Genomic DNA, 5,826 nt, shown 5'->3' on the forward strand with positions numbered 1-5,826 from the left:
TTTTGAGGTAAATCAGTGACTATTAATATTTAACCAATATATCCAAATGTGCGTGATTTTTTTTTTTTTTTTTTTTTGTGGTAGGCCAACGAACATTGTTGGTAATGCCAATGTCGAATTTTTTATGACAAATCTGAACGTTCCCTCGATGTGATGATGTTTTTTTTTTTTTATACTGTATTCATTTTTGTGTTTTCTCGGCAAATTTTTGTTTATGCTCTGTTGGCACTTGCTTTGGGTATACAGTACTGAGGAAAGAAATAAACATTTACAATAATTAGCCTACTTATCCTTCTGGCACGTTGATTAATGTGTGTGTAAGCGTTGAAATTTATTTTAAAACCAAGAAAGGGGAGGGGGAAGGAAGACCGGAACAGTGTGGCCACTCCTTCTAATGGGGGCCTGCCAGTCCCGGTCTGAGAAACAAAAGAAAAGGGAAAGAGAGAGAGAGAGAGAGAAGGAAGAAAGAGAAGGAAGGTTCAAACAAGACACACACTGATCAAAAGATATTAAGTGGTGTCTAGTCCAGCACTGTCAGGTCTTCGAAGAAACGCCACTTCGAAGAAACGCAAAGCTGTTTATTCATCTATTGTAATCAGCGAGGCAGCGGAAGAGGCAGGACATACGCCAAATGACCTTCTTCCGCTTTGCTCAACAAGGTGCACTGTCAGAATGAAGTCAATGAAAAGGTTCGCTGAAAACTATGAATTCAGGAGACACTGAACGAGCTGCTACAAGAGGAATATTCAATTGCAGCCATTTTGAAGGGTTATGAGAGGCTTTTGAAAATGTTTGAAACGCTGCTAGGAATAAACATTTCTATAGCTTTGTTCGATCCATGCGAAGAACTTGCGAGGGTACTGCAACGTTCAACGTTTCGCGCCGCATGGGTATCAAAGAGGCTGCGGTGAATCTCTGCGAGGCATTGTCGCGTCTGCGGTCTGAAGTCGCGTTTGAAGAGTTGTGGGACCGCGCGAGCTCAATTGCAATGCGGCTAGGTTTGAAGGACCCTCGCAGCGCAAGGCCGACAAAACCACCAAAAAGGCTTGAAATGAGCAACAAACCTTCTCGCCAGTTGTACTTGATTGCAAGGCAGCGTTACGAAAGGAGTACTTTGCGGTTGTAGACTTCATTATGAGTGAAACTCAACTGCGGTTTGAACAGCCTGGTATGAAGCAGGCTAGTAAAACTAGGGAGTACCTTGATTAACGCTGCCGGGGGAAGACAGTTCACAACAGATGACCTGAAAGAGGCTTTAGGAGTGCATGCATGTGATTTTGATCTGGCCCGACTCTTTGCGCAGTTTTTACTTTTGCCGACTTTTTTATGCAACCTTGATTCCCTCACCATTGACACCATTTTGAGGACACTACAGGCAAAATCCGACGAAATTTGTGACCTCCCGGACCAAGTCGTAAAATATACGAAACTTCTTCATTCTGTGCCTGCATCTGTCTATTCGGGGGAGCGCTCGTTTAGAACCTTACGCCGAATTAAAATGTATCTATGCAGCCGCTTGAGTCAGGGGAGGCTAACACACCTCCTTATTTTGTACATTCAAAAAAGGAAGAGCGTCGAGCTCAACCTGGACGACATCATCAAGGAATTTGTCTCCAGGACTGCAAAGCGGACGGCGACCTTTGGTCTTCCCCGAGGCGATCAGCACACGTGGCTTTGGGGCCTATATATGGATCTGTTTCCTTCATCGCGCTTTTGTGCACATTTTCAAAATATGTATTAATATGCCATTGTATATATGTAATTATCTTGGTTATACTCGTTCATTTCATAGCGTGGATGTCTTTTTGGATGAATTAACATTTGAAGAATAAGAAACGCGATTCTCCGCAAACTCAATTTTGCAATCCTGTGTATCCTTGTAAAAATTTTGATATTGTCTGAAGCACTATGCGTAAGCATTTTTGCGATATTATAGAGTTTTATTGGATCGTACGTAAAAGCTTTGAGGGTCGGAAAGTGGATGCGCAAAACGCAATATTGCGTTCTACACTTGTGCATTTCCGACCCGCAATTGTATTGCGTACGAGCCACTAAAACTCCCTACTGTTGTTATAAAGCAGGAAGGAAAAGTGATTGCACATGCCAAATAAATAACTTAATGCAAATAATATTTGATTTTAATCAAACAGTGAGGGAAAATAAAACAACAGAAATTCGGCTACAGCCCTTGTCTCCTATAATAAAATTACAAAAACAAATGCTTGACTTCAGCCCCCCCCCCCCCCCCCCCACACACACACACACACACACTCAAAATCTACTTCCGGAGTCCCTGGGTCTACCCACTATATTTTTCAATCAGCCAATCACAGCTGGGCGTTCTGACGTCATCACAACCCCTGCGAAAGAAGCAGAAGAACTTGAGCTACGCATAGCCACTGAGAAAGAGCCCAAGGAGCACCGTGCGGTGCTTATCTTCGCTCTTCTCGCTGAGGCGGTGTTGTGTACTTCCTTTTCTTTTCCCGTGTCTCCGGTTTTCTTAGGTTGCTTAATAATGACCAGCTCACCTGCGCCCTCCATCTTGTTTCCCCAGCTTCGTGATTGGTCCTTAAGGCGCTCTTATCGGCTACAGCAGCAACCCCATTGGCTGCGGAGCGAGGCTCGGGACACAGCATGCCCTCTTGTGATCTCTCAGCGAGTATCAGCGACTTGCGATGTGGTCGTAATGCGCAATGGGCCAAACGCTTACTGGGACGTTTTCATTAGAATTAACTTGTTACTTCATCGACTGAAATTAGCGCATTGTCCGGGTGTCAACTGTGGCGATGTTGGTTTTAAGAACGCGATCAGTTCAAACTTGCATGGTTATGTTTACACATGCCATCGAACATGGAGGTAGGAAGAAGAGGAGGCGACATGCCGGCTCATGCCAGCCAAACGAAAAAATCACGAGTGAAGGCGGAAGTAGAGGTCGCGGCCGCTGGAAACGCCCCCAATGGTGACCAAAGGAGCTATCGGCACCAAACCAGTCCTTTCCGTCCAGTGCTGTCTTTAGGTATTGGTCATCATTGGGGGGGTGTCCAGTGGCGTCACAAGGAGGGGAGGGGGAGAGGCAAACAGCCCCGGGTCAAAACCACCCAGATCTTGAGGCCGTTGCGCTTCCCTCTCTCCCTTCAAGGGGCATCTCCATGAGTAGGCTGAACTGGTAGTGCGCTTCTTCGTAAGGCTCCCGTGACAGTTGGCTTCTTTGCAATGCACGTTCTCTTTTACTTTCTTCTCTCCCTGTCTACAATAAAAGCGGTGAAACAAAAATGTTTGAGACTTGTTGTTGTTTTGTTCTTTTTTTTATTTTGTCTTGTCTCCGGTTTACGATGGAAGTTCTTCACCAGCTCGCCTGTGCTTTTGCCCTTTCGCCATTTCGTTGCGGGTTTTTTCCGTTTTTTTTTTTATCGGTTGTTTGAAGCGTTCGTTTCTTCAACTGCTTTGTTCAGCTACTCCTGCGGGTTGGGTCACGTGACGATGAGGCCAGAGGAACCAACAAGAACAACGCTAGACGCCAGTAGGTTTTCGAACGCCGAGGGTCGGAAGTTTAACTCTCGAGTGAGATCGAGTACATTTTGGAATCCAACGCAAACGTCTTCTCGTACGTTTCAGTTCGATAGTTTGGTGCTATTATGCAGTACAAATGTTGTATATCCGCGCTTTCGCGGAAAACTGAGATAGTGCAGTTGGTATACAGAGGATGTGAAAGTGTCCATATTTGAGTTTCTGCAAGGCTGACTACGGAATCGTGGACTACAGCAAATTGACGGGAAGATCTCGCTCTTTAGCGGCATGGCAGGGTAAGAACTTTTCAAATTTTATGATCGTGGGTTCGTTTCTTGTTTGAACTTTTCGCTGAATGCGTACTTAGTAGTGATTTGGTTGTGGCCTTGAAGCAACATATTCAAATGCTGGCGCTACTTCTAGGTGCCGAACTAAATGAAAATTACGGGTGGAATCCGTAATCATAGATGAGGAAAGAATAAAACAATTAAAACAGGGACAACACAACCACATCTTCCAACTAGCAACAGAAGTCAAAGTGGTGGGCTTATCTAGGATTTTAGAAATTCAACCTCAGTTTTTGTCCAAGATAAGCCCACCACTCTGACTTGCACTTCGCGTTTTCTTATCTTCCCTTCTCCCCCCTTCTTCGGCTGCTCGCTGTTGAAAGTTTACTCGTCTGTTGCTAGTTGAAAGATGTGGTTGTGTTGTCCCTGGTTTAATTGTTTTATTCTTTCCTCATCCATGGCTTAAACCAACACGCTCTTCTCCCAAGCGAACCCGTAATGTATCATAACCAAATAGCTCAACTCATCCTCGTAGTAAATAAAAATGACTTGATTTATCAGTTCAGGCTGTAATAATTTTCACATGGTATGCAAGTGATAGATTATAAGGGTTGCAGCCAACACATCAATGTCAATATTAAAAAAAAAAAAAAAAAAAACTGCAGTACATCTTGTCGTTTTTGCGTATCGCCATCGGAGCGCAGAAATGATCCCCTACGACTCCCTAGTAATACCTAAATTTTAGCGTTCTTTGAGCTGTAGTTTGCAGTGCACTCAAGCCGGAATATGGTTCATTGACCAGTTTACATATCCATACAACAGAGGCATGTACTAAAAATTTAGCTGGAGCCTCTTCAGGCTCCAGTTACATTATTATTATTATTATTATTATTATTATTATCATTATTATTGTTGTTGTTGTCTTTCAAATTTCGAAACTTATTACTGTCTTTCAAATTTCAAAATTATTATTACTGTCTTTCAAATTTCGAAACTTAGCAATTCCAAATCAGCATGGTTTTATGAGCGGCAGATCAACTACTACCAATCTTGTTAGCTTTATGTCCGCTGCATCTCGTGTAATATGTAACAGAGGTCAGTTAGACGTTGGCTACTTTGACTTAAGTAAGGCTTTTGACGTAGTAAATCACATTATTCTTTTATCCAAACTTTCCTCTTATGGAGTATGTGGCTCAGTACATGACTGGTTAAAAAGCTACTTGTCAGAGAGAGAGGCGTATGTCCGGGTCAACAACATGAACTCTTCGTTATACAGGACTCGCTCTGGCGTTCCTCAGGGATCTGTTTTAGGACCCCTTCTGTTCACAATTTTCGTAAATGACGTCTATTTTGCTGTCTTAAATTCTTCATTCCTGCACTATGCTGACGATATAAAAATTTATCGAGAAATCATTACTGAACATGATTGTGCTAAGCTCCAGGAAAATGCATGTTCTTTCTTCCGATGGTGCTCTGAAAACGACCTTTTCTTGAACCCGTCCAAAACCAAGGTCATGACGCTCTCTCGGAAAACTCACACCATCTCTTTTGCATATAATATTCAAGGAGAGTCTTTGTCTCGAGTAAGTGTAATGAAAGATCTCGGAGTCATGGTTGATTCTGGGTTGCGTTTCTCTGATCACGTTGGTAGGCTGGTTAACTCGTCTTTGCGAATGTTGGGTGTTGCCTCTCGCTTAACCAGGGAGTTCGAAAACCCGACGGCTTTTATCACGTTATACTGTTCGCTATCCAGGTCGGAGTTGGAATATGCCTCAGTTGTTTAGATAGGAATTTCTAAAAGTCACTCCTTGGAGATCGAGCGTGTGCAAAAAAAGTTTGTTTCTATCTTTAAACATCGCTACATAAAGGAGGATGTTCACTGTTTAACATATGAGTCTGCGTTAGAGCGTGTTGGTTTGCTTAGCTTGCACCGGCGTCGGGAGAACGCGGACTTACTATTTTTGTTTAAAACGCTGCATGGACTCATCAATTCTCCGAGCCTGTTATCGGAACTGTGCCTTAGGGTCCCACG

The 5,826-nt window shown here is 43.4% G+C and overlaps 1 pseudogene; it reads left to right on the forward strand.

Moving 5' to 3' along the window:
• The first annotated feature begins 672 nt into the window (after positions 1–672).
• Positions 673–1,818, forward strand: LOC115326280 (annotated as a pseudogene).
• Positions 1,819–5,826: the final 4,008 nt, after the last annotated feature.

This window comes from Ixodes scapularis, unplaced genomic scaffold (assembly GCF_016920785.2).
Source record: "Ixodes scapularis isolate PalLabHiFi unplaced genomic scaffold, ASM1692078v2 PGA_scaffold2__306_contigs__length_199485367, whole genome shotgun sequence".
NCBI lineage: Eukaryota > Metazoa > Arthropoda > Arachnida > Ixodida > Ixodidae > Ixodes > Ixodes scapularis.